Here is a 27,379-nt window from a genome sequence, read left to right on the forward strand (position 1 = left end):
GCAGAAGAAGTTGTTCTTTGGGTGGGAGGGTGGGCTAGTGGAAGGAGGGGGCAATCTCTTTTTTTCCCGGGTGGTAGGGGGATGACAGGAGAAGGGAAGCGGGTGGTGAGAAAGGTACAGAGGGCAGGATTTGGGGGCTGGGAAGGAAAGGGAAAAGATTAGGGTTTGGGGATGATGAAAGGGCTTTCTACGGGTAAGGATGGCAAAGGGTGGCAGTGACGGAAAGTCAGGCAACCTGTCCTGTCCGTCTTTTTGTATCGTGAATTGGAAAGACTGCAAGGGGGAGGGGAGTTGCTTGCGCCCTAAAGGAGGAGTTATTCAGATTCATTGCAGTGGGCGGCGGCTGCAAAACGCACCATTCTTCTTGTTTTGGCTCTGCAAAGCAGCCTTTTCAAGGGTTGGCTTGGGTGACAAAATGTCTTGTGTAGGCGTGGGTTTGTCTCCCTCTCGCTCTCTCTCCCTAAGATGTGTCCGGCATAGGCCAGGGTGCCACTCGAGGCCCAAACCAATTCTGGTTATCGCTTCTCGGCCTTTTGGCTAAGATCAAGTGTAGTATCTGTTCTTATCAGTTTAATATCTGATACGTCCCCTATCTGGGGACCATATATTAAATGGATTTTTAGAACAGGGAGATGGAAAAAGAGCTTGCTCTGTCCACTCCACGCATTGACCTGGTATTGCAGTACCTCCAGGAACGGTGCACCCCTTCTTAACCCAGTTTCCAAAAGCAGAACTCAATTCACCTGATTCATATTAGCCCGATTTAATGAATTGGAAGAAAGCATACGTCTTCATATGCACCTCAATTTGGCCCATTCACTTTTCACACTTCCTCCTTTTGTTTTTTATCTTTCACACTTTTGACTTTCTTTATTCATCCAAATAGCAAACTCATCACCACTCAACCTGACCAACTCGGCTATGTCCCCGTGCTGCAGTTCTCTGTCTTATCTAGATCATTTGCAATTGAATGGAATAGATCCCTTTTGGACAAAGTGGATTCACCTGCTGCTGCAGTGACCACAGGTGTGATAACATCTAGAATTGGCATCTGGTGCGATCTCTCCGCTTCCACTCCAAAGAAAGTTACCTGTTTATTCCTATCATGCATTGGTTTTTGGGGTTTTCTTTGAGTAATGATGATCTCTTTAGTAGTCTGTTGGCGCCCTCTCCTGGAGGAATAGTTTGCTTGCTCTTGGACATTCTAAAAGAGAGGTCATGATAGACATTGAGCTTCTGAGCTCAATTGGGGACAGTCATGGGTGATGAATGTTTGCAACCTACTGCGAAGCCTCATACCGCAATATAAGGAACGTCAAATACTAAGAAAGGGCGGCCTATGAAAGAATTACTACTTTCAATAAGTACACTTAAACGGCTAATTGGGAATAGAAAAACTGTAAAAAGCCCTCTGAGAAAGCCCCCCTCTAACCTTTGATAGTAAGCTTTTCTGTAGTCTGCCTGTTGATGTATTTTCCGTTTGAACTGTGCACAACATGAAGAGACGGAACACTGGCGGCTTGTCACAATGCCCCCCGATGACATCACAATAGCGCTGCTGCCTAGAAAACAAGCTGCGCAGAAGAAGTTGTTCTTTGGGTGGGAGGGTGGGCTAGTGGAAGGAGGGGGCAATCTCTTTTTTTCCCGGGTGGTAGGGGGATGACAGGAGAAGGGAAGCGGGTGGTGAGAAAGGTACAGAGGGCAGGGTTTGGGGGCTGGGAAGGAAAGGGAAAAGATTAGGGTTTGGGGATGATGAAAGGGCTTTCTACGGGTAAGGATGGCAAAGGGTGGCAGTGACGGAAAGTCAGGCAACCTGTCCTGTCCGTCTTTTTGTATCGTGAATTGGAAAGACTGCAAGGGGGGGGGGAGTTGCTTGCGCCCTAAAGGAGGAGTTATTCAGATTCATTGCAGTGGGCGGCGGCTGCAAAACGCACCATTCTTCTTGTTTTGGCTCTGCAAAGCAGCCTTTTCAAGGGTTGGCTTGGGTGACAAAATGTCTTGTGTAGGCGTGGGTTTGTCTCCCTCTCGCTCTCTCTCCCTAAGATGTGTCCGGCATAGGCCAGGGTGCCACTCGAGGCCCAAACCAATTCTGGTTATCGCTTCTCGGCCTTTTGGCTAAGATCAAGTGTAGTATCTGTTCTTATCAGTTTAATATCTGATACGTCCCCTATCTGGGGACCATATATTAAATGGATTTTTAGAACAGGGAGATGGAAAAAGAGCTTGCTCTGTCCACTCCACGCATTGACCTGGTATTGCAGTACCTCCAGGAACGGTGCACCCCTTCTTAACCCAGTTTCCAAAAGCAGAACTCAATTCACCTGATTCATATTAGCCCGATTTAATGAATTGGAAGAAAGCATACGTCTTCATATGCACCTCAATTTGGCCCATTCACTTTTCACACTTCCTCCTTTTGTTTTTTATCTTTCACACTTTTGACTTTCTTTATTCATCCAAATAGCAAACTCATCACCACTCAACCTGACCAACTCGGCTATGTCCCCGTGCTGCAGTTCTCTGTCTTATCTAGATCATTTGCAATTGAATGGAATAGATCCCTTTTGGACAAAGTGGATTCACCTGCTGCTGCAGTGACCACAGGTGTGATAACATCTAGAATTGGCATCTGGTGCGATCTCTCCGCTTCCACTCCAAAGAAAGTTACCTGTTTATTCCTATCATGCATTGGTTTTTGGGGTTTTCTTTGAGTAATGATGATCTCTTTAGTAGTCTGTTGGCGCCCTCTCCTGGAGGAATAGTTTGCTTGCTCTTGGACATTCTAAAAGAGAGGTCATGATAGACATTGAGCTTCTGAGCTCAATTGGGGACAGTCATGGGTGATGAATGTTTGCAACCTACTGCGAAGCCTCATACCGCAATATAAGGAACGTCAAATACTAAGAAAGGGCGGCCTATGAAAGAATTACTACTTTCAATAAGTACACTTAAACGGCTAATTGGGAATAGAAAAACTGTAAAAAGCCCTCTGAGAAAGCCCCCCTCTAACCTTTGATAGTAAGCTTTTCTGTAGTCTGCCTGTTGATGTATTTTCCGTTTGAACTGTGCACAACATGAAGAGACGGAACACTGGCGGCTTGTCACAATGCCCCCCGATGACATCACAATAGCGCTGCTGCCTAGAAAACAAGCTGCGCAGAAGAAGTTGTTCTTTGGGTGGGAGGGTGGGCTAGTGGAAGGAGGGGGCAATCTCTTTTTTTCCCGGGTGGTAGGGGGATGACAGGAGAAGGGAAGCGGGTGGTGAGAAAGGTACAGAGGGCAGGGTTTGGGGGCTGGGAAGGAAAGGGAAAAGATTAGGGTTTGGGGATGATGAAAGGGCTTTCTACGGGTAAGGATGGCAAAGGGTGGCAGTGACGGAAAGTCAGGCAACCTGTCCTGTCCGTCTTTTTGTATCGTGAATTGGAAAGACTGCAAGGGGGAGGGGAGTTGCTTGCGCCCTAAAGGAGGAGTTATTCAGATTCATTGCAGTGGGCGGCGGCTGCAAAACGCACCATTCTTCTTGTTTTGGCTCTGCAAAGCAGCCTTTTCAAGGGTTGGCTTGGGTGACAAAATGTCTTGTGTAGGCGTGGGTTTGTCTCCCTCTCGCTCTCTCTCCCTAAGATGTGTCCGGCATAGGCCAGGGTGCCACTCGAGGCCCAAACCAATTCTGGTTATCGCTTCTCGGCCTTTTGGCTAAGATCAAGTGTAGTATCTGTTCTTATCAGTTTAATATCTGATACGTCCCCTATCTGGGGACCATATATTAAATGGATTTTTAGAACAGGGAGATGGAAAAAGAGCTTGCTCTGTCCACTCCACGCATTGACCTGGTATTGCAGTACCTCCAGGAACGGTGCACCCCTTCTTAACCCAGTTTCCAAAAGCAGAACTCAATTCACCTGATTCATATTAGCCCGATTTAATGAATTGGAAGAAAGCATACGTCTTCATATGCACCTCAATTTGGCCCATTCACTTTTCACACTTCCTCCTTTTGTTTTTTATCTTTCACACTTTTGACTTTCTTTATTCATCCAAATAGCAAACTCATCACCACTCAACCTGACCAACTCGGCTATGTCCCCGTGCTGCAGTTCTCTGTCTTATCTAGATCATTTGCAATTGAATGGAATAGATCCCTTTTGGACAAAGTGGATTCACCTGCTGCTGCAGTGACCACAGGTGTGATAACATCTAGAATTGGCATCTGGTGCGATCTCTCCGCTTCCACTCCAAAGAAAGTTACCTGTTTATTCCTATCATGCATTGGTTTTTGGGGTTTTCTTTGAGTAATGATGATCTCTTTAGTAGTCTGTTGGCGCCCTCTCCTGGAGGAATAGTTTGCTTGCTCTTGGACATTCTAAAAGAGAGGTCATGATAGACATTGAGCTTCTGAGCTCAATTGGGGACAGTCATGGGTGATGAATGTTTGCAACCTACTGCGAAGCCTCATACCGCAATATAAGGAACGTCAAATACTAAGAAAGGGCGGCCTATGAAAGAATTACTACTTTCAATAAGTACACTTAAACGGCTAATTGGGAATAGAAAAACTGTAAAAAGCCCTCTGAGAAAGCCCCCCTCTAACCTTTGATAGTAAGCTTTTCTGTAGTCTGCCTGTTGATGTATTTTCCGTTTGAACTGTGCACAACATGAAGAGACGGAACACTGGCGGCTTGTCACAATGCCCCCCGATGACATCACAATAGCGCTGCTGCCTAGAAAACAAGCTGCGCAGAAGAAGTTGTTCTTTGGGTGGGAGGGTGGGCTAGTGGAAGGAGGGGGCAATCTCTTTTTTTCCCGGGTGGTAGGGGGATGACAGGAGAAGGGAAGCGGGTGGTGAGAAAGGTACAGAGGGCAGGGTTTGGGGGCTGGGAAGGAAAGGGAAAAGATTAGGGTTTGGGGATGATGAAAGGGCTTTCTACGGGTAAGGATGGCAAAGGGTGGCAGTGACGGAAAGTCAGGCAACCTGTCCTGTCCGTCTTTTTGTATCGTGAATTGGAAAGACTGCAAGGGGGAGGGGAGTTGCTTGCGCCCTAAAGGAGGAGTTATTCAGATTCATTGCAGTGGGCGGCGGCTGCAAAACGCACCATTCTTCTTGTTTTGGCTCTGCAAAGCAGCCTTTTCAAGGGTTGGCTTGGGTGACAAAATGTCTTGTGTAGGCGTGGGTTTGTCTCCCTCTCGCTCTCTCTCCCTAAGATGTGTCCGGCATAGGCCAGGGTGCCACTCGAGGCCCAAACCAATTCTGGTTATCGCTTCTCGGCCTTTTGGCTAAGATCAAGTGTAGTATCTGTTCTTATCAGTTTAATATCTGATACGTCCCCTATCTGGGGACCATATATTAAATGGATTTTTAGAACAGGGAGATGGAAAAAGAGCTTGCTCTGTCCACTCCACGCATTGACCTGGTATTGCAGTACCTCCAGGAACGGTGCACCCCTTCTTAACCCAGTTTCCAAAAGCAGAACTCAATTCACCTGATTCATATTAGCCCGATTTAATGAATTGGAAGAAAGCATACGTCTTCATATGCACCTCAATTTGGCCCATTCACTTTTCACACTTCCTCCTTTTGTTTTTTATCTTTCACACTTTTGACTTTCTTTATTCATCCAAATAGCAAACTCATCACCACTCAACCTGACCAACTCGGCTATGTCCCCGTGCTGCAGTTCTCGTCTTATCTAGATCATTTGCAATTGAATGGAATAGATCCCTTTTGGACAAAGTGGATTCACCTGCTGCTGCAGTGACCACAGGTGTGATAACATCTAGAATTGGCATCTGGTGCGATCTCTCCGCTTCCACTCCAAAGAAAGTTACCTGTTTATTCCTATCATGCATTGGTTTTTGGGGTTTTCTTTGAGTAATGATGATCTCTTTAGTAGTCTGTTGGCGCCCTCTCCTGGAGGAATAGTTTGCTTGCTCTTGGACATTCTAAAAGAGAGGTCATGATAGACATTGAGCTTCTGAGCTCAATTGGGGACAGTCATGGGTGATGAATGTTTGCAACCTACTGCGAAGCCTCATACCGCAATATAAGGAACGTCAACTACTAAGAAAGGGCGGCCTATGAAAGAATTACTACTTTCAATAAGTACACTTAAACGGCTAATTGGGAATAGAAAAACTGTAAAAAGCCCTCTGAGAAAGCCCCCCTCTAACCTTTGATAGTAAGCTTTTCTGTAGTCTGCCTGTTGATGTATTTTCCGTTTGAACTGTGCACAACATGAAGAGACGGAACACTGGCGGCTTGTCACAATGCCCCCCGATGACATCACAATAGCGCTGCTGCCTAGAAAACAAGCTGCGCAGAAGAAGTTGTTCTTTGGGTGGGAGGGTGGGCTAGTGGAAGGAGGGGGCAATCTCTTTTTTTCCCGGGTGGTAGGGGGATGACAGGAGAAGGGAAGCGGGTGGTGAGAAAGGTACAGAGGGCAGGGTTTGGGGGCTGGGAAGGAAAGGGAAAAGATTAGGGTTTGGGGATGATGAAAGGGCTTTCTACGGGTAAGGATGGCAAAGGGTGGCAGTGACGGAAAGTCAGGCAACCTGTCCTGTCCGTCTTTTTGTATCGTGAATTGGAAAGACTGCAAGGGGGAGGGGAGTTGCTTGCGCCCTAAAGGAGGAGTTATTCAGATTCATTGCAGTGGGCGGCGGCTGCAAAACGCACCATTCTTCTTGTTTTGGCTCTGCAAAGCAGCCTTTTCAAGGGTTGGCTTGGGTGACAAAATGTCTTGTGTAGGCGTGGGTTTGTCTCCCTCTCGCTCTCTCTCCCTAAGATGTGTCCGGCATAGGCCAGGGTGCCACTCGAGGCCCAAACCAATTCTGGTTATCGCTTCTCGGCCTTTTGGCTAAGATCAAGTGTAGTATCTGTTCTTATCAGTTTAATATCTGATACGTCCCCTATCTGGGGACCATATATTAAATGGATTTTTAGAACAGGGAGATGGAAAAAGAGCTTGCTCTGTCCACTCCACGCATTGACCTGGTATTGCAGTACCTCCAGGAACGGTGCACCCCTTCTTAACCCAGTTTCCAAAAGCAGAACTCAATTCACCTGATTCATATTAGCCCGATTTAATGAATTGGAAGAAAGCATACGTCTTCATATGCACCTCAATTTGGCCCATTCACTTTTCACACTTCCTCCTTTTGTTTTTTATCTTTCACACTTTTGACTTTCTTTATTCATCCAAATAGCAAACTCATCACCACTCAACCTGACCAACTCGGCTATGTCCCCGTGCTGCAGTTCTCTGTCTTATCTAGATCATTTGCAATTGAATGGAATAGATCCCTTTTGGACAAAGTGGATTCACCTGCTGCTGCAGTGACCACAGGTGTGATAACATCTAGAATTGGCATCTGGTGCGATCTCTCCGCTTCCACTCCAAAGAAAGTTACCTGTTTATTCCTATCATGCATTGGTTTTTGGGGTTTTCTTTGAGTAATGATGATCTCTTTAGTAGTCTGTTGGCGCCCTCTCCTGGAGGAATAGTTTGCTTGCTCTTGGACATTCTAAAAGAGAGGTCATGATAGACATTGAGCTTCTGAGCTCAATTGGGGACAGTCATGGGTGATGAATGTTTGCAACCTACTGCGAAGCCTCATACCGCAATATAAGGAACGTCAAATACTAAGAAAGGGCGGCCTATGAAAGAATTACTACTTTCAATAAGTACACTTAAACGGCTAATTGGGAATAGAAAAACTGTAAAAAGCCCTCTGAGAAAGCCCCCCTCTAACCTTTGATAGTAAGCTTTTCTGTAGTCTGCCTGTTGATGTATTTTCCGTTTGAACTGTGCACAACATGAAGAGACGGAACACTGGCGGCTTGTCACAATGCCCCCCGATGACATCACAATAGCGCTGCTGCCTAGAAAACAAGCTGCGCAGAAGAAGTTGTTCTTTGGGTGGGAGGGTGGGCTAGTGGAAGGAGGGGGCAATCTCTTTTTTTCCCGGGTGGTAGGGGGATGACAGGAGAAGGGAAGCGGGTGGTGAGAAAGGTACAGAGGGCAGGGTTTGGGGGCTGGGAAGGAAAGGGAAAAGATTAGGGTTTGGGGATGATGAAAGGGCTTTCTACGGGTAAGGATGGCAAAGGGTGGCAGTGACGGAAAGTCAGGCAACCTGTCCTGTCCGTCTTTTTGTATCGTGAATTGGAAAGACTGCAAGGGGGAGGGGAGTTGCTTGCGCCCTAAAGGAGGAGTTATTCAGATTCATTGCAGTGGGCGGCGGCTGCAAAACGCACCATTCTTCTTGTTTTGGCTCTGCAAAGCAGCCTTTTCAAGGGTTGGCTTGGGTGACAAAATGTCTTGTGTAGGCGTGGGTTTGTCTCCCTCTCGCTCTCTCTCCCTAAGATGTGTCCGGCATAGGCCAGGGTGCCACTCGAGGCCCAAACCAATTCTGGTTATCGCTTCTCGGCCTTTTGGCTAAGATCAAGTGTAGTATCTGTTCTTATCAGTTTAATATCTGATACGTCCCCTATCTGGGGACCATATATTAAATGGATTTTTAGAACAGGGAGATGGAAAAAGAGCTTGCTCTGTCCACTCCACGCATTGACCTGGTATTGCAGTACCTCCAGGAACGGTGCACCCCTTCTTAACCCAGTTTCCAAAAGCAGAACTCAATTCACCTGATTCATATTAGCCCGATTTAATGAATTGGAAGAAAGCATACGTCTTCATATGCACCTCAATTTGGCCCATTCACTTTTCACACTTCCTCCTTTTGTTTTTTATCTTTCACACTTTTGACTTTCTTTATTCATCCAAATAGCAAACTCATCACCACTCAACCTGACCAACTCGGCTATGTCCCCGTGCTGCAGTTCTCTGTCTTATCTAGATCATTTGCAATTGAATGGAATAGATCCCTTTTGGACAAAGTGGATTCACCTGCTGCTGCAGTGACCACAGGTGTGATAACATCTAGAATTGGCATCTGGTGCGATCTCTCCGCTTCCACTCCAAAGAAAGTTACCTGTTTATTCCTATCATGCATTGGTTTTTGGGGTTTTCTTTGAGTAATGATGATCTCTTTAGTAGTCTGTTGGCGCCCTCTCCTGGAGGAATAGTTTGCTTGCTCTTGGACATTCTAAAAGAGAGGTCATGATAGACATTGAGCTTCTGAGCTCAATTGGGGACAGTCATGGGTGATGAATGTTTGCAACCTACTGCGAAGCCTCATACCGCAATATAAGGAACGTCAAATACTAAGAAAGGGCGGCCTATGAAAGAATTACTACTTTCAATAAGTACACTTAAACGGCTAATTGGGAATAGAAAAACTGTAAAAAGCCCTCTGAGAAAGCCCCCCTCTAACCTTTGATAGTAAGCTTTTCTGTAGTCTGCCTGTTGATGTATTTTCCGTTTGAACTGTGCACAACATGAAGAGACGGAACACTGGCGGCTTGTCACAATGCCCCCCGATGACATCACAATAGCGCTGCTGCCTAGAAAACAAGCTGCGCAGAAGAAGTTGTTCTTTGGGTGGGAGGGTGGGCTAGTGGAAGGAGGGGGCAATCTCTTTTTTTCCCGGGTGGTAGGGGGATGACAGGAGAAGGGAAGCGGGTGGTGAGAAAGGTACAGAGGGCAGGGTTTGGGGGCTGGGAAGGAAAGGGAAAAGATTAGGGTTTGGGGATGATGAAAGGGCTTTCTACGGGTAAGGATGGCAAAGGGTGGCAGTGACGGAAAGTCAGGCAACCTGTCCTGTCCGTCTTTTTGTATCGTGAATTGGAAAGACTGCAAGGGGGAGGGGAGTTGCTTGCGCCCTAAAGGAGGAGTTATTCAGATTCATTGCAGTGGGCGGCGGCTGCAAAACGCACCATTCTTCTTGTTTTGGCTCTGCAAAGCAGCCTTTTCAAGGGTTGGCTTGGGTGACAAAATGTCTTGTGTAGGCGTGGGTTTGTCTCCCTCTCGCTCTCTCTCCCTAAGATGTGTCCGGCATAGGCCAGGGTGCCACTCGAGGCCCAAACCAATTCTGGTTATCGCTTCTCGGCCTTTTGGCTAAGATCAAGTGTAGTATCTGTTCTTATCAGTTTAATATCTGATACGTCCCCTATCTGGGGACCATATATTAAATGGATTTTTAGAACAGGGAGATGGAAAAAGAGCTTGCTCTGTCCACTCCACGCATTGACCTGGTATTGCAGTACCTCCAGGAACGGTGCACCCCTTCTTAACCCAGTTTCCAAAAGCAGAACTCAATTCACCTGATTCATATTAGCCCGATTTAATGAATTGGAAGAAAGCATACGTCTTCATATGCACCTCAATTTGGCCCATTCACTTTTCACACTTCCTCCTTTTGTTTTTTATCTTTCACACTTTTGACTTTCTTTATTCATCCAAATAGCAAACTCATCACCACTCAACCTGACCAACTCGGCTATGTCCCCGTGCTGCAGTTCTCTGTCTTATCTAGATCATTTGCAATTGAATGGAATAGATCCCTTTTGGACAAAGTGGATTCACCTGCTGCTGCAGTGACCACAGGTGTGATAACATCTAGAATTGGCATCTGGTGCGATCTCTCCGCTTCCACTCCAAAGAAAGTTACCTGTTTATTCCTATCATGCATTGGTTTTTGGGGTTTTCTTTGAGTAATGATGATCTCTTTAGTAGTCTGTTGGCGCCCTCTCCTGGAGGAATAGTTTGCTTGCTCTTGGACATTCTAAAAGAGAGGTCATGATAGACATTGAGCTTCTGAGCTCAATTGGGGACAGTCATGGGTGATGAATGTTTGCAACCTACTGCGAAGCCTCATACCGCAATATAAGGAACGTCAAATACTAAGAAAGGGCGGCCTATGAAAGAATTACTACTTTCAATAAGTACACTTAAACGGCTAATTGGGAATAGAAAAACTGTAAAAAGCCCTCTGAGAAAGCCCCCCTCTAACCTTTGATAGTAAGCTTTTCTGTAGTCTGCCTGTTGATGTATTTTCCGTTTGAACTGTGCACAACATGAAGAGACGGAACACTGGCGGCTTGTCACAATGCCCCCCGATGACATCACAATAGCGCTGCTGCCTAGAAAACAAGCTGCGCAGAAGAAGTTGTTCTTTGGGTGGGAGGGTGGGCTAGTGGAAGGAGGGGGCAATCTCTTTTTTTCCCGGGTGGTAGGGGGATGACAGGAGAAGGGAAGCGGGTGGTGAGAAAGGTACAGAGGGCAGGGTTTGGGGGCTGGGAAGGAAAGGGAAAAGATTAGGGTTTGGGGATGATGAAAGGGCTTTCTACGGGTAAGGATGGCAAAGGGTGGCAGTGACGGAAAGTCAGGCAACCTGTCCTGTCCGTCTTTTTGTATCGTGAATTGGAAAGACTGCAAGGGGGAGGGGAGTTGCTTGCGCCCTAAAGGAGGAGTTATTCAGATTCATTGCAGTGGGCGGCGGCTGCAAAACGCACCATTCTTCTTGTTTTGGCTCTGCAAAGCAGCCTTTTCAAGGGTTGGCTTGGGTGACAAAATGTCTTGTGTAGGCGTGGGTTTGTCTCCCTCTCGCTCTCTCTCCCTAAGATGTGTCCGGCATAGGCCAGGGTGCCACTCGAGGCCCAAACCAATTCTGGTTATCGCTTCTCGGCCTTTTGGCTAAGATCAAGTGTAGTATCTGTTCTTATCAGTTTAATATCTGATACGTCCCCTATCTGGGGACCATATATTAAATGGATTTTTAGAACAGGGAGATGGAAAAAGAGCTTGCTCTGTCCACTCCACGCATTGACCTGGTATTGCAGTACCTCCAGGAACGGTGCACCCCTTCTTAACCCAGTTTCCAAAAGCAGAACTCAATTCACCTGATTCATATTAGCCCGATTTAATGAATTGGAAGAAAGCATACGTCTTCATATGCACCTCAATTTGGCCCATTCACTTTTCACACTTCCTCCTTTTGTTTTTTATCTTTCACACTTTTGACTTTCTTTATTCATCCAAATAGCAAACTCATCACCACTCAACCTGACCAACTCGGCTATGTCCCCGTGCTGCAGTTCTCTGTCTTATCTAGATCATTTGCAATTGAATGGAATAGATCCCTTTTGGACAAAGTGGATTCACCTGCTGCTGCAGTGACCACAGGTGTGATAACATCTAGAATTGGCATCTGGTGCGATCTCTCCGCTTCCACTCCAAAGAAAGTTACCTGTTTATTCCTATCATGCATTGGTTTTTGGGGTTTTCTTTGAGTAATGATGATCTCTTTAGTAGTCTGTTGGCGCCCTCTCCTGGAGGAATAGTTTGCTTGCTCTTGGACATTCTAAAAGAGAGGTCATGATAGACATTGAGCTTCTGAGCTCAATTGGGGACAGTCATGGGTGATGAATGTTTGCAACCTACTGCGAAGCCTCATACCGCAATATAAGGAACGTCAAATACTAAGAAAGGGCGGCCTATGAAAGAATTACTACTTTCAATAAGTACACTTAAACGGCTAATTGGGAATAGAAAAACTGTAAAAAGCCCTCTGAGAAAGCCCCCCTCTAACCTTTGATAGTAAGCTTTTCTGTAGTCTGCCTGTTGATGTATTTTCCGTTTGAACTGTGCACAACATGAAGAGACGGAACACTGGCGGCTTGTCACAATGCCCCCCGATGACATCACAATAGCGCTGCTGCCTAGAAAACAAGCTGCGCAGAAGAAGTTGTTCTTTGGGTGGGAGGGTGGGCTAGTGGAAGGAGGGGGCAATCTCTTTTTTTCCCGGGTGGTAGGGGGATGACAGGAGAAGGGAAGCGGGTGGTGAGAAAGGTACAGAGGGCAGGGTTTGGGGGCTGGGAAGGAAAGGGAAAAGATTAGGGTTTGGGGATGATGAAAGGGCTTTCTACGGGTAAGGATGGCAAAGGGTGGCAGTGACGGAAAGTCAGGCAACCTGTCCTGTCCGTCTTTTTGTATCGTGAATTGGAAAGACTGCAAGGGGGAGGGGAGTTGCTTGCGCCCTAAAGGAGGAGTTATTCAGATTCATTGCAGTGGGCGGCGGCTGCAAAACGCACCATTCTTCTTGTTTTGGCTCTGCAAAGCAGCCTTTTCAAGGGTTGGCTTGGGTGACAAAATGTCTTGTGTAGGCGTGGGTTTGTCTCCCTCTCGCTCTCTCTCCCTAAGATGTGTCCGGCATAGGCCAGGGTGCCACTCGAGGCCCAAACCAATTCTGGTTATCGCTTCTCGGCCTTTTGGCTAAGATCAAGTGTAGTATCTGTTCTTATCAGTTTAATATCTGATACGTCCCCTATCTGGGGACCATATATTAAATGGATTTTTAGAACAGGGAGATGGAAAAAGAGCTTGCTCTGTCCACTCCACGCATTGACCTGGTATTGCAGTACCTCCAGGAACGGTGCACCCCTTCTTAACCCAGTTTCCAAAAGCAGAACTCAATTCACCTGATTCATATTAGCCGATTCATATTAGCCCGATTTAATGAATTGGAAGAAAGCATACGTCTTCATATGCACCTCAATTTGGCCCATTCACTTTTCACACTTCCTCCTTTTGTTTTTTATCTTTCACACTTTTGACTTTCTTTATTCATCCAAATAGCAAACTCATCACCACTCAACCTGACCAACTCGGCTATGTCCCCGTGCTGCAGTTCTCTGTCTTATCTAGATCATTTGCAATTGAATGGAATAGATCCCTTTTGGACAAAGTGGATTCACCTGCTGCTGCAGTGACCACAGGTGTGATAACATCTAGAATTGGCATCTGGTGCGATCTCTCCGCTTCCACTCCAAAGAAAGTTACCTGTTTATTCCTATCATGCATTGGTTTTTGGGGTTTTCTTTGAGTAATGATGATCTCTTTAGTAGTCTCTCCTGGAGGAATAGTTTGCTTGCTCTTGGACATTCTAAAAGAGAGGTCATGATAGACATTGAGCTTCTGAGCTCAATTGGGGACAGTCATGGGTGATGAATGTTTGCAACCTACTGCGAAGCCTCATACCGCAATATAAGGAACGTCAAATACTAAGAAAGGGCGGCCTATGAAAGAATTACTACTTTCAATAAGTACACTTAAACGGCTAATTGGGAATAGAAAAACTGTAAAAAGCCCTCTGAGAAAGCCCCCCTCTAACCTTTGATAGTAAGCTTTTCTGTAGTCTGCCTGTTGATGTATTTTCCGTTTGAACTGTGCACAACATGAAGAGACGGAACACTGGCGGCTTGTCACAATGCCCCCCGATGACATCACAATAGCGCTGCTGCCTAGAAAACAAGCTGCGCAGAAGAAGTTGTTCTTTGGGTGGGAGGGTGGGCTAGTGGAAGGAGGGGGCAATCTCTTTTTTTCCCGGGTGGTAGGGGGATGACAGGAGAAGGGAAGCGGGTGGTGAGAAAGGTACAGAGGGCAGGGTTTGGGGGCTGGGAAGGAAAGGGAAAAGATTAGGGTTTGGGGATGATGAAAGGGCTTTCTACGGGTAAGGATGGCAAAGGGTGGCAGTGACGGAAAGTCAGGCAACCTGTCCTGTCCGTCTTTTTGTATCGTGAATTGGAAAGACTGCAAGGGGGAGGGGAGTTGCTTGCGCCCTAAAGGAGGAGTTATTCAGATTCATTGCAGTGGGCGGCGGCTGCAAAACGCACCATTCTTCTTGTTTTGGCTCTGCAAAGCAGCCTTTTCAAGGGTTGGCTTGGGTGACAAAATGTCTTGTGTAGGCGTGGGTTTGTCTCCCTCTCGCTCTCTCTCCCTAAGATGTGTCCGGCATAGGCCAGGGTGCCACTCGAGGCCCAAACCAATTCTGGTTATCGCTTCTCGGCCTTTTGGCTAAGATCAAGTGTAGTATCTGTTCTTATCAGTTTAATATCTGATACGTCCCCTATCTGGGGACCATATATTAAATGGATTTTTAGAACAGGGAGATGGAAAAAGAGCTTGCTCTGTCCACTCCACGCATTGACCTGGTATTGCAGTACCTCCAGGAACGGTGCACCCCTTCTTAACCCAGTTTCCAAAAGCAGAACTCAATTCACCTGATTCATATTAGCCCGATTTAATGAATTGGAAGAAAGCATACGTCTTCATATGCACCTCAATTTGGCCCATTCACTTTTCACACTTCCTCCTTTTGTTTTTTATCTTTCACACTTTTGACTTTCTTTATTCATCCAAATAGCAAACTCATCACCACTCAACCTGACCAACTCGGCTATGTCCCCGTGCTGCAGTTCTCTGTCTTATCTAGATCATTTGCAATTGAATGGAATAGATCCCTTTTGGACAAAGTGGATTCACCTGCTGCTGCAGTGACCACAGGTGTGATAACATCTAGAATTGGCATCTGGTGCGATCTCTCCGCTTCCACTCCAAAGAAAGTTACCTGTTTATTCCTATCATGCATTGGTTTTTGGGGTTTTCTTTGAGTAATGATGATCTCTTTAGTAGTCTGTTGGCGCCCTCTCCTGGAGGAATAGTTTGCTTGCTCTTGGACATTCTAAAAGAGAGGTCATGATAGACATTGAGCTTCTGAGCTCAATTGGGGACAGTCATGGGTGATGAATGTTTGCAACCTACTGCGAAGCCTCATACCGCAATATAAGGAACGTCAAATACTAAGAAAGGGCGGCCTATGAAAGAATTACTACTTTCAATAAGTACACTTAAACGGCTAATTGGGAATAGAAAAACTGTAAAAAGCCCTCTGAGAAAGCCCCCCTCTAACCTTTGATAGTAAGCTTTTCTGTAGTCTGCCTGTTGATGTATTTTCCGTTTGAACTGTGCACAACATGAAGAGACGGAACACTGGCGGCTTGTCACAATGCCCCCCGATGACATCACAATAGCGCTGCTGCCTAGAAAACAAGCTGCGCAGAAGAAGTTGTTCTTTGGGTGGGAGGGTGGGCTAGTGGAAGGAGGGGGCAATCTCTTTTTTTCCCGGGTGGTAGGGGGATGACAGGAGAAGGGAAGCGGGTGGTGAGAAAGGTACAGAGGGCAGGGTTTGGGGGCTGGGAAGGAAAGGGAAAAGATTAGGGTTTGGGGATGATGAAAGGGCTTTCTACGGGTAAGGATGGCAAAGGGTGGCAGTGACGGAAAGTCAGGCAACCTGTCCTGTCCGTCTTTTTGTATCGTGAATTGGAAAGACTGCAAGGGGGAGGGGAGTTGCTTGCGCCCTAAAGGAGGAGTTATTCAGATTCATTGCAGTGGGCGGCGGCTGCAAAACGCACCATTCTTCTTGTTTTGGCTCTGCAAAGCAGCCTTTTCAAGGGTTGGCTTGGGTGACAAAATGTCTTGTGTAGGCGTGGGTTTGTCTCCCTCTCGCTCTCTCTCCCTAAGATGTGTCCGGCATAGGCCAGGGTGCCACTCGAGGCCCAAACCAATTCTGGTTATCGCTTCTCGGCCTTTTGGCTAAGATCAAGTGTAGTATCTGTTCTTATCAGTTTAATATCTGATACGTCCCCTATCTGGGGACCATATATTAAATGGATTTTTAGAACAGGGAGATGGAAAAAGAGCTTGCTCTGTCCACTCCACGCATTGACCTGGTATTGCAGTACCTCCAGGAACGGTGCACCCCTTCTTAACCCAGTTTCCAAAAGCAGAACTCAATTCACCTGATTCATATTAGCCCGATTTAATGAATTGGAAGAAAGCATACGTCTTCATATGCACCTCAATTTGGCCCATTCACTTTTCACACTTCCTCCTTTTGTTTTTTATCTTTCACACTTTTGACTTTCTTTATTCATCCAAATAGCAAACTCATCACCACTCAACCTGACCAACTCGGCTATGTCCCCGTGCTGCAGTTCTCTGTCTTATCTAGATCATTTGCAATTGAATGGAATAGATCCCTTTTGGACAAAGTGGATTCACCTGCTGCTGCAGTGACCACAGGTGTGATAACATCTAGAATTGGCATCTGGTGCGATCTCTCCGCTTCCACTCCAAAGAAAGTTACCTGTTTATTCCTATCATGCATTGGTTTTTGGGGTTTTCTTTGAGTAATGATGATCTCTTTAGTAGTCTGTTGGCGCCCTCTCCTGGAGGAATAGTTTGCTTGCTCTTGGACATTCTAAAAGAGAGGTCATGATAGACATTGAGCTTCTGAGCTCAATTGGGGACAGTCATGGGTGATGAATGTTTGCAACCTACTGCGAAGCCTCATACCGCAATATAAGGAACGTCAAATACTAAGAAAGGGCGGCCTATGAAAGAATTACTACTTTCAATAAGTACACTTAAACGGCTAATTGGGAATAGAAAAACTGTAAAAAGCCCTCTGAGAAAGCCCCCCTCTAACCTTTGATAGTAAGCTTTTCTGTAGTCTGCCTGTTGATGTATTTTCCGTTTGAACTGTGCACAACATGAAGAGACGGAACACTGGCGGCTTGTCACAATGCCCCCCGATGACATCACAATAGCGCTGCTGCCTAGAAAACAAGCTGCGCAGAAGAAGTTGTTCTTTGGGTGGGAGGGTGGGCTAGTGGAAGGAGGGGGCAATCTCTTTTTTTCCCGGGTGGTAGGGGGATGACAGGAGAAGGGAAGCGGGTGGTGAGAAAGGTACAGAGGGCAGGGTTTGGGGGCTGGGAAGGAAAGGGAAAAGATTAGGGTTTGGGGATGATGAAAGGGCTTTCTACGGGTAAGGATGGCAAAGGGTGGCAGTGACGGAAAGTCAGGCAACCTGTCCTGTCCGTCTTTTTGTATCGTGAATTGGAAAGACTGCAAGGGGGAGGGGAGTTGCTTGCGCCCTAAAGGAGGAGTTATTCAGATTCATTGCAGTGGGCGGCGGCTGCAAAACGCACCATTCTTCTTGTTTTGGCTCTGCAAAGCAGCCTTTTCAAGGGTTGGCTTGGGTGACAAAATGTCTTGTGTAGGCGTGGGTTTGTCTCCCTCTCGCTCTCTCTCCCTAAGATGTGTCCGGCATAGGCCAGGGTGCCACTCGAGGCCCAAACCAATTCTGGTTATCGCTTCTCGGCCTTTTGGCTAAGATCAAGTGTAGTATCTGTTCTTATCAGTTTAATATCTGATACGTCCCCTATCTGGGGACCATATATTAAATGGATTTTTAGAACAGGGAGATGGAAAAAGAGCTTGCTCTGTCCACTCCACGCATTGACCTGGTATTGCAGTACCTCCAGGAACGGTGCACCCCTTCTTAACCCAGTTTCCAAAAGCAGAACTCAATTCACCTGATTCATATTAGCCCGATTTAATGAATTGGAAGAAAGCATACGTCTTCATATGCACCTCAATTTGGCCCATTCACTTTTCACACTTCCTCCTTTTGTTTTTTATCTTTCACACTTTTGACTTTCTTTATTCATCCAAATAGCAAACTCATCACCACTCAACCTGACCAACTCGGCTATGTCCCCGTGCTGCAGTTCTCTGTCTTATCTAGATCATTTGCAATTGAATGGAATAGATCCCTTTTGGACAAAGTGGATTCACCTGCTGCTGCAGTGACCACAGGTGTGATAACATCTAGAATTGGCATCTGGTGCGATCTCTCCGCTTCCACTCCAAAGAAAGTTACCTGTTTATTCCTATCATGCATTGGTTTTTGGGGTTTTCTTTGAGTAATGATGATCTCTTTAGTAGTCTGTTGGCGCCCTCTCCTGGAGGAATAGTTTGCTTGCTCTTGGACATTCTAAAAGAGAGGTCATGATAGACATTGAGCTTCTGAGCTCAATTGGGGACAGTCATGGGTGATGAATGTTTGCAACCTACTGCGAAGCCTCATACCGCAATATAAGGAACGTCAAATACTAAGAAAGGGCGGCCTATGAAAGAATTACTACTTTCAATAAGTACACTTAAACGGCTAATTGGGAATAGAAAAACTGTAAAAAGCCCTCTGAGAAAGCCCCCCTCTAACCTTTGATAGTAAGCTTTTCTGTAGTCTGCCTGTTGATGTATTTTCCGTTTGAACTGTGCACAACATGAAGAGACGGAACACTGGCGGCTTGTCACAATGCCCCCCGATGACATCACAATAGCGCTGCTGCCTAGAAAACAAGCTGCGCAGAAGAAGTTGTTCTTTGGGTGGGAGGGTGGGCTAGTGGAAGGAGGGGGCAATCTCTTTTTTTCCCGGGTGGTAGGGGGATGACAGGAGAAGGGAAGCGGGTGGTGAGAAAGGTACAGAGGGCAGGGTTTGGGGGCTGGGAAGGAAAGGGAAAAGATTAGGGTTTGGGGATGATGAAAGGGCTTTCTACGGGTAAGGATGGCAAAGGGTGGCAGTGACGGAAAGTCAGGCAACCTGTCCTGTCCGTCTTTTTGTATCGTGAATTGGAAAGACTGCAAGGGGGAGGGGAGTTGCTTGCGCCCTAAAGGAGGAGTTATTCAGATTCATTGCAGTGGGCGGCGGCTGCAAAACGCACCATTCTTCTTGTTTTGGCTCTGCAAAGCAGCCTTTTCAAGGGTTGGCTTGGGTGACAAAATGTCTTGTGTAGGCGTGGGTTTGTCTCCCTCTCGCTCTCTCTCCCTAAGATGTGTCCGGCATAGGCCAGGGTGCCACTCGAGGCCCAAACCAATTCTGGTTATCGCTTCTCGGCCTTTTGGCTAAGATCAAGTGTAGTATCTGTTCTTATCAGTTTAATATCTGATACGTCCCCTATCTGGGGACCATATATTAAATGGATTTTTAGAACAGGGAGATGGAAAAAGAGCTTGCTCTGTCCACTCCACGCATTGACCTGGTATTGCAGTACCTCCAGGAACGGTGCACCCCTTCTTAACCCAGTTTCCAAAAGCAGAACTCAATTCACCTGATTCATATTAGCCCGATTTAATGAATTGGAAGAAAGCATACGTCTTCATATGCACCTCAATTTGGCCCATTCACTTTTCACACTTCCTCCTTTTGTTTTTTATCTTTCACACTTTTGACTTTCTTTATTCATCCAAATAGCAAACTCATCACCACTCAACCTGACCAACTCGGCTATGTCCCCGTGCTGCAGTTCTCTGTCTTATCTAGATCATTTGCAATTGAATGGAATAGATCCCTTTTGGACAAAGTGGATTCACCTGCTGCTGCAGTGACCACAGGTGTGATAACATCTAGAATTGGCATCTGGTGCGATCTCTCCGCTTCCACTCCAAAGAAAGTTACCTGTTTATTCCTATCATGCATTGGTTTTTGGGGTTTTCTTTGAGTAATGATGATCTCTTTAGTAGTCTGTTGGCGCCCTCTCCTGGAGGAATAGTTTGCTTGCTCTTGGACATTCTAAAAGAGAGGTCATGATAGACATTGAGCTTCTGAGCTCAATTGGGGACAGTCATGGGTGATGAATGTTTGCAACCTACTGCGAAGCCTCATACCGCAATATAAGGAACGTCAAATACTAAGAAAGGGCGGCCTATGAAAGAATTACTACTTTCAATAAGTACACTTAAACGGCTAATTGGGAATAGAAAAACTGTAAAAAGCCCTCTGAGAAAGCCCCCCTCTAACCTTTGATAGTAAGCTTTTCTGTAGTCTGCCTGTTGATGTATTTTCCGTTTGAACTGTGCACAACATGAAGAGACGGAACACTGGCGGCTTGTCACAATGCCCCCCGATGACATCACAATAGCGCTGCTGCCTAGAAAACAAGCTGCGCAGAAGAAGTTGTTCTTTGGGTGGGAGGGTGGGCTAGTGGAAGGAGGGGGCAATCTCTTTTTTTCCCGGGTGGTAGGGGGATGACAGGAGAAGGGAAGCGGGTGGTGAGAAAGGTACAGAGGGCAGGGTTTGGGGGCTGGGAAGGAAAGGGAAAAGATTAGGGTTTGGGGATGATGAAAGGGCTTTCTACGGGTAAGGATGGCAAAGGGTGGCAGTGACGGAAAGTCAGGCAACCTGTCCTGTCCGTCTTTTTGTATCGTGAATTGGAAAGACTGCAAGGGGGAGGGGAGTTGCTTGCGCCCTAAAGGAGGAGTTATTCAGATTCATTGCAGTGGGCGGCGGCTGCAAAACGCACCATTCTTCTTGTTTTGGCTCTGCAAAGCAGCCTTTTCAAGGGTTGGCTTGGGTGACAAAATGTCTTGTGTAGGCGTGGGTTTGTCTCCCTCTCGCTCTCTCTCCCTAAGATGTGTCCGGCATAGGCCAGGGTGCCACTCGAGGCCCAAACCAATTCTGGTTATCGCTTCTCGGCCTTTTGGCTAAGATCAAGTGTAGTATCTGTTCTTATCAGTTTAATATCTGATACGTCCCCTATCTGGGGACCATATATTAAATGGATTTTTAGAACAGGGAGATGGAAAAAGAGCTTGCTCTGTCCACTCCACGCATTGACCTGTCCTCTGTCACCTCTTCTTTTTGTTTGTGTTATAGAACTCTTTGCAGAGGCTATCCGGCGGAATGGAGAGATCAGAGGGATCACCGCACCAGGACCAGAACGCTTCGAGGTCAAGTGCTCGCTCTACATGGACGACGTGACCGTCTTCTGCGCGGACCGGCGCTCAGTCGACACCCTCGTCCAGACCTGTGAGACCTTCGGACGGGCTTCGGGAGCCAAAGTCAACTGCGGGAAGTCGGAAGCCATGCTCTTCGGGGACTGGCAGCCGGCCTCTTCCGCCCCCTTCCCTTTCAGCATCCAGCCGGATTTCATCAAGGTTCTTGGAGTCTGGTTCGGGAAGGAAGGAGCAGCCCTCAAGTCCTGGGAGGAACGCTTGACCAAGATCACCCAACGGATCGGTCTGTGGAGCCTCAGACGCCTCACCTGTGAGGGCAAAGCACTGGTCCTGCGTAACGAGGTACTGCCCGTGCTGCAGTACACGGCCCAGGCCTGGCCCCCCCTTGCCACCGTGTGCAGGGCCATTACCAGGACGGTGTTTCGTTTTGTCTGGGGATCCAAGATGGACAGAGTAAAGCGGAGCATCATGTACAAGGATCCTCGCAAGGGTGGGAAGGGCGTACCCGATATCCCCACCCTCCTGCGATCCTCCTTCGTATGTGACTGCGTTCGCCGAACTCTGCGAGTCAAGAGAGGTTCCGCGGGTGAGTCCATGTCTCGCTTCTTCCTGCTCCCCCTTTGGAGACGGTTAGGCTGGGACAAGTGGGACAGCTCCTTCCCCTACAACTGGACGGCGCCATGGTTCTACGGAGACGTGGTTCGGTTTGTGAGGGAACACCAACTGGAGGGACTCAAGCCTGATTTGTGGAAGCCAAAGACTATCCACAAACTCATCAGAGCCAAGGACGAAATGGAGAACATTCCAGGACTTCATCACGACACACTGGAGACTGTTTGGACAAACGTGTCATCGGCTGGATTGACCAACGGGCACAAGGACTTGTCATGGATGGCGATACAGGGCGGACTGCCCGTCCGGTCATTCATGCACGCCCGGAACCTGTGCAAAACCCGGTACTGCCCAAGGTGCCCCTTCGTGGAGGAAACATCGCTGCACGCCTTTTGGGACTGCCGTTTCGCACAGCGCCTGTTGGTTGCCCTGGAGGATGACCTGAGGAACTCCGTCCCCAGAGGGAGCCTATCGTACCATTCCGTACTTTATGGACTCTTCCCTGGGACTCACACCGTTGGAGCCATCCAGGAGGCTTGGCGCCTTATGAACTGCTTTAAGGACGCTATTTGGGTCGCCAGGAACCGGCTCATCTTGAAGAGGGAGAGGATGTCTATCCAGGATTGCCGCAGGCTGATCCACAGCCTGCTCAGAGACTATTCCATCATGGACAGTCCGGACGACAGCGCCGAGGAGGAGGTTTAGACCTCTTCCATGCCCCCTCCCTCCTTTTCCCGTTATGTGCGTCTTTCAATAAAGCTTCGGGCCTGTGATTTCCCCACCCTATCCCCCTTTTCCCCTACCCCCATCCCCCAATCGCCGGTTCGTCGTTATTTATTGTCTAACTTTTTCTTTCAGCTTGAGTGTTATGGATAAGCATAGGAGCGTGATGTATAGTTTAGTGCGTCGTACTCTATGGCTATGTAAGAAGGATTGTATATTTCTGTGTGTACGGGGCTGCGGCACTGTACACGGTTTGTTACCTTTTTGTGAGTAGTGCATGATAATAAAGATGCTGTTAAATCAAAAAATCTGTTCTTATCAGTTTAATATCTGATACGTCCCCTATCTGGGGACCATATATTAAATGGATTTTTAGAACAGGGAGATGGAAAAAGAGCTTGCTCTGTCCACTCCACGCATTGACCTGGTATTGCAGTACCTCCAGGAACGGTGCACCCCTTCTTAACCCAGTTTCCAAAAGCAGAACTCAATTCACCTGATTCATATTAGCCCGATTTAATGAATTGGAAGAAAGCATACGTCTTCATATGCACCTCAATTTGGCCCATTCACTTTTCACACTTCCTCCTTTTGTTTTTTATCTTTCACACTTTTGACTTTCTTTATTCATCCAAATAGCAAACTCATCACCACTCAACCTGACCAACTCGGCTATGTCCCCGTGCTGCAGTTCTCTGTCTTATCTAGATCATTTGCAATTGAATGGAATAGATCCCTTTTGGACAAAGTGGATTCACCTGCTGCTGCAGTGACCACAGGTGTGATAACATCTAGAATTGGCATCTGGTGCGATCTCTCCGCTTCCACTCCAAAGAAAGTTACCTGTTTATTCCTATCATGCATTGGTTTTTGGGGTTTTCTTTGAGTAATGATGATCTCTTTAGTAGTCTGTTGGCGCCCTCTCCTGGAGGAATAGTTTGCTTGCTCTTGGACATTCTAAAAGAGAGGTCATGATAGACATTGAGCTTCTGAGCTCAATTGGGGACAGTCATGGGTGATGAATGTTTGCAACCTACTGCGAAGCCTCATACCGCAATATAAGGAACGTCAAATACTAAGAAAGGGCGGCCTATGAAAGAATTACTACTTTCAATAAGTACACTTAAACGGCTAATTGGGAATAGAAAAACTGTAAAAAGCCCTCTGAGAAAGCCCCCCTCTAACCTTTGATAGTAAGCTTTTCTGTAGTCTGCCTGTTGATGTATTTTCCGTTTGAACTGTGCACAACATGAAGAGACGGAACACTGGCGGCTTGTCACAATGCCCCCCGATGACATCACAATAGCGCTGCTGCCTAGAAAACAAGCTGCGCAGAAGAAGTTGTTCTTTGGGTGGGAGGGTGGGCTAGTGGAAGGAGGGGGCAATCTCTTTTTTTCCCGGGTGGTAGGGGGATGACAGGAGAAGGGAAGCGGGTGGTGAGAAAGGTACAGAGGGCAGGGTTTGGGGGCTGGGAAGGAAAGGGAAAAGATTAGGGTTTGGGGATGATGAAAGGGCTTTCTACGGGTAAGGATGGCAAAGGGTGGCAGTGACGGAAAGTCAGGCAACCTGTCCTGTCCGTCTTTTTGTATCGTGAATTGGAAAGACTGCAAGGGGGAGGGGAGTTGCTTGCGCCCTAAAGGAGGAGTTATTCAGATTCATTGCAGTGGGCGGCGGCTGCAAAACGCACCATTCTTCTTGTTTTGGCTCTGCAAAGCAGCCTTTTCAAGGGTTGGCTTGGGTGACAAAATGTCTTGTGTAGGCGTGGGTTTGTCTCCCTCTCGCTCTCTCTCCCTAAGATGTGTCCGGCATAGGCCAGGGTGCCACTCGAGGCCCAAACCAATTCTGGTTATCGCTTCTCGGCCTTTTGGCTAAGATCAAGTGTAGTATCTGTTCTTATCAGTTTAATATCTGATACGTCCCCTATCTGGGGACCATATATTAAATGGATTTTTAGAACAGGGAGATGGAAAAAGAGCTTGCTCTGTCCACTCCACGCATTGACCTGGTATTGCAGTACCTCCAGGAACGGTGCACCCCTTCTTAACCCAGTTTCCAAAAGCAGAACTCAATTCACCTGATTCATATTAGCCCGATTTAATGAATTGGAAGAAAGCATACGTCTTCATATGCACCTCAATTTGGCCCATTCACTTTTCACACTTCCTCCTTTTGTTTTTTATCTTTCACACTTTTGACTTTCTTTATTCATCCAAATAGCAAACTCATCACCACTCAACCTGACCAACTCGGCTATGTCCCCGTGCTGCAGTTCTCTGTCTTATCTAGATCATTTGCAATTGAATGGAATAGATCCCTTTTGGACAAAGTGGATTCACCTGCTGCTGCAGTGACCACAGGTGTGATAACATCTAGAATTGGCATCTGGTGCGATCTCTCCGCTTCCACTCCAAAGAAAGTTACCTGTTTATTCCTATCATGCATTGGTTTTTGGGGTTTTCTTTGAGTAATGATGATCTCTTTAGTAGTCTGTTGGCGCCCTCTCCTGGAGGAATAGTTTGCTTGCTCTTGGACATTCTAAAAGAGAGGTCATGATAGACATTGAGCTTCTGAGCTCAATTGGGGACAGTCATGGGTGATGAATGTTTGCAACCTACTGCGAAGCCTCATACCGCAATATAAGGAACGTCAAATACTAAGAAAGGGCGGCCTATGAAAGAATTACTACTTTCAATAAGTACACTTAAACGGCTAATTGGGAATAGAAAAACTGTAAAAAGCCCTCTGAGAAAGCCCCCCTCTAACCTTTGATAGTAAGCTTTTCTGTAGTCTGCCTGTTGATGTATTTTCCGTTTGAACTGTGCACAACATGAAGAGACGGAACACTGGCGGCTTGTCACAATGCCCCCCGATGACATCACAATAGCGCTGCTGCCTAGAAAACAAGCTGCGCAGAAGAAGTTGTTCTTTGGGTGGGAGGGTGGGCTAGTGGAAGGAGGGGGCAATCTCTTTTTTTCCCGGGTGGTAGGGGGATGACAGGAGAAGGGAAGCGGGTGGTGAGAAAGGTACAGAGGGCAGGGTTTGGGGGCTGGGAAGGAAAGGGAAAAGATTAGGGTTTGGGGATGATGAAAGGGCTTTCTACGGGTAAGGATGGCAAAGGGTGGCAGTGACGGAAAGTCAGGCAACCTGTCCTGTCCGTCTTTTTGTATCGTGAATTGGAAAGACTGCAAGGGGGAGGGGAGTTGCTTGCGCCCTAAAGGAGGAGTTATTCAGATTCATTGCAGTGGGCGGCGGCTGCAAAACGCACCATTCTTCTTGTTTTGGCTCTGCAAAGCAGCCTTTTCAAGGGTTGGCTTGGGTGACAAAATGTCTTGTGTAGGCGTGGGTTTGTCTCCCTCTCGCTCTCTCTCCCTAAGATGTGTCCGGCATAGGCCAGGGTGCCACTCGAGGCCCAAACCAATTCTGGTTATCGCTTCTCGGCCTTTTGGCTAAGATCAAGTGTAGTATCTGTTCTTATCAGTTTAATATCTGATACGTCCCCTATCTGGGGACCATATATTAAATGGATTTTTAGAACAGGGAGATGGAAAAAGAGCTTGCTCTGTCCACTCCACGCATTGACCTGGTATTGCAGTACCTCCAGGAACGGTGCACCCCTTCTTAACCCAGTTTCCAAAAGCAGAACTCAATTCACCTGATTCATATTAGCCCGATTTAATGAATTGGAAGAAAGCATACGTCTTCATATGCACCTCAATTTGGCCCATTCACTTTTCACACTTCCTCCTTTTGTTTTTTATCTTTCACACTTTTGACTTTCTTTATTCATCCAAATAGCAAACTCATCACCACTCAACCTGACCAACTCGGCTATGTCCCCGTGCTGCAGTTCTCTGTCTTATCTAGATCATTTGCAATTGAATGGAATAGATCCCTTTTGGACAAAGTGGATTCACCTGCTGCTGCAGTGACCACAGGTGTGATAACATCTAGAATTGGCATCTGGTGCGATCTCTCCGCTTCCACTCCAAAGAAAGTTACCTGTTTATTCCTATCATGCATTGGTTTTTGGGGTTTTCTTTGAGTAATGATGATCTCTTTAGTAGTCTGTTGGCGCCCTCTCCTGGAGGAATAGTTTGCTTGCTCTTGGACATTCTAAAAGAGAGGTCATGATAGACATTGAGCTTCTGAGCTCAATTGGGGACAGTCATGGGTGATGAATGTTTGCAACCTACTGCGAAGCCTCATACCGCAATATAAGGAACGTCAAATACTAAGAAAGGGCGGCCTATGAAAGAATTACTACTTTCAATAAGTACACTTAAACGGCTAATTGGGAATAGAAAAACTGTAAAAAGCCCTCTGAGAAAGCCCCCCTCTAACCTTTGATAGTAAGCTTTTCTGTAGTCTGCCTGTTGATGTATTTTCCGTTTGAACTGTGCACAACATGAAGAGACGGAACACTGGCGGCTTGTCACAATGCCCCCCGATGACATCACAATAGCGCTGCTGCCTAGAAAACAAGCTGCGCAGAAGAAGTTGTTCTTTGGGTGGGAGGGTGGGCTAGTGGAAGGAGGGGGCAATCTCTTTTTTTCCCGGGTGGTAGGGGGATGACAGGAGAAGGGAAGCGGGTGGTGAGAAAGGTACAGAGGGCAGGGTTTGGGGGCTGGGAAGGAAAGGGAAAAGATTAGGGTTTGGGGATGATGAAAGGGCTTTCTACGGGTAAGGATGGCAAAGGGTGGCAGTGACGGAAAGTCAGGCAACCTGTCCTGTCCGTCTTT

General features: G+C 46.9%; 15 non-coding genes and 2 pseudogenes across 15 annotated transcripts; all 17 read left to right on the forward strand.

The window, feature by feature from the left end:
• Positions 1 to 517: 517 nt before the first annotated feature.
• On the forward strand, positions 518 to 708 carry LOC142285344 (U2 spliceosomal RNA). The gene has a single exon (XR_012746753.1). It is a non-coding gene; the product is annotated as a U2 spliceosomal RNA (small nuclear RNA).
• A 1,387-nt stretch (positions 709 to 2,095) lies between these two features.
• Positions 2,096 to 2,286, forward strand: LOC142285356 (U2 spliceosomal RNA). The gene has a single exon (XR_012746760.1). It is a non-coding gene; the product is annotated as a U2 spliceosomal RNA (small nuclear RNA).
• A 1,387-nt stretch (positions 2,287 to 3,673) lies between these two features.
• Positions 3,674 to 3,864, forward strand: LOC142285364 (U2 spliceosomal RNA). The gene has a single exon (XR_012746761.1). It is a non-coding gene; the product is annotated as a U2 spliceosomal RNA (small nuclear RNA).
• Positions 3,865 to 5,251: 1,387 nt separating this feature from the next.
• On the forward strand, positions 5,252 to 5,442 carry LOC142285366 (U2 spliceosomal RNA). Its single transcript, XR_012746762.1, has one exon. It is a non-coding gene; the product is annotated as a U2 spliceosomal RNA (small nuclear RNA).
• Positions 5,443 to 6,828: 1,386 nt separating this feature from the next.
• On the forward strand, positions 6,829 to 7,019 carry LOC142285367 (U2 spliceosomal RNA). The gene has a single exon (XR_012746763.1). It is a non-coding gene; the product is annotated as a U2 spliceosomal RNA (small nuclear RNA).
• Positions 7,020 to 8,406: 1,387 nt separating this feature from the next.
• LOC142285368 (U2 spliceosomal RNA) lies at positions 8,407 to 8,597 on the forward strand. The gene has a single exon (XR_012746764.1). It is a non-coding gene; the product is annotated as a U2 spliceosomal RNA (small nuclear RNA).
• A 1,387-nt stretch (positions 8,598 to 9,984) lies between these two features.
• Positions 9,985 to 10,175, forward strand: LOC142285369 (U2 spliceosomal RNA). The gene has a single exon (XR_012746765.1). It is a non-coding gene; the product is annotated as a U2 spliceosomal RNA (small nuclear RNA).
• A 1,387-nt stretch (positions 10,176 to 11,562) lies between these two features.
• On the forward strand, positions 11,563 to 11,753 carry LOC142285371 (U2 spliceosomal RNA). Its single transcript, XR_012746768.1, has one exon. It is a non-coding gene; the product is annotated as a U2 spliceosomal RNA (small nuclear RNA).
• Positions 11,754 to 13,140: 1,387 nt separating this feature from the next.
• On the forward strand, positions 13,141 to 13,331 carry LOC142285372 (U2 spliceosomal RNA). The gene has a single exon (XR_012746769.1). It is a non-coding gene; the product is annotated as a U2 spliceosomal RNA (small nuclear RNA).
• Positions 13,332 to 14,721: 1,390 nt separating this feature from the next.
• LOC142285373 (U2 spliceosomal RNA) lies at positions 14,722 to 14,912 on the forward strand. The gene has a single exon (XR_012746770.1). It is a non-coding gene; the product is annotated as a U2 spliceosomal RNA (small nuclear RNA).
• A 1,387-nt stretch (positions 14,913 to 16,299) lies between these two features.
• Positions 16,300 to 16,490, forward strand: LOC142285374 (U2 spliceosomal RNA). The gene has a single exon (XR_012746771.1). It is a non-coding gene; the product is annotated as a U2 spliceosomal RNA (small nuclear RNA).
• Positions 16,491 to 17,877: 1,387 nt separating this feature from the next.
• Positions 17,878 to 18,068, forward strand: LOC142285375 (U2 spliceosomal RNA). Its single transcript, XR_012746772.1, has one exon. It is a non-coding gene; the product is annotated as a U2 spliceosomal RNA (small nuclear RNA).
• A 1,387-nt stretch (positions 18,069 to 19,455) lies between these two features.
• LOC142285377 (U2 spliceosomal RNA) lies at positions 19,456 to 19,646 on the forward strand. Its single transcript, XR_012746773.1, has one exon. It is a non-coding gene; the product is annotated as a U2 spliceosomal RNA (small nuclear RNA).
• A 1,387-nt stretch (positions 19,647 to 21,033) lies between these two features.
• Positions 21,034 to 21,206, forward strand: LOC142285341 (U2 spliceosomal RNA; annotated as a pseudogene).
• A 1,690-nt stretch (positions 21,207 to 22,896) lies between these two features.
• Positions 22,897 to 23,101, forward strand: LOC142285342 (U2 spliceosomal RNA; annotated as a pseudogene).
• Positions 23,102 to 24,488: 1,387 nt separating this feature from the next.
• LOC142285378 (U2 spliceosomal RNA) lies at positions 24,489 to 24,679 on the forward strand. Its single transcript, XR_012746774.1, has one exon. It is a non-coding gene; the product is annotated as a U2 spliceosomal RNA (small nuclear RNA).
• A 1,387-nt stretch (positions 24,680 to 26,066) lies between these two features.
• LOC142285379 (U2 spliceosomal RNA) lies at positions 26,067 to 26,257 on the forward strand. The gene has a single exon (XR_012746775.1). It is a non-coding gene; the product is annotated as a U2 spliceosomal RNA (small nuclear RNA).
• Positions 26,258 to 27,379: the final 1,122 nt, after the last annotated feature.

The sequence above is a fragment of the Anomaloglossus baeobatrachus genome, unplaced genomic scaffold (genome assembly GCF_048569485.1).
Source record: "Anomaloglossus baeobatrachus isolate aAnoBae1 unplaced genomic scaffold, aAnoBae1.hap1 Scaffold_599, whole genome shotgun sequence".
In the NCBI taxonomy this organism is placed as follows: domain Eukaryota; kingdom Metazoa; phylum Chordata; class Amphibia; order Anura; family Aromobatidae; genus Anomaloglossus; species Anomaloglossus baeobatrachus.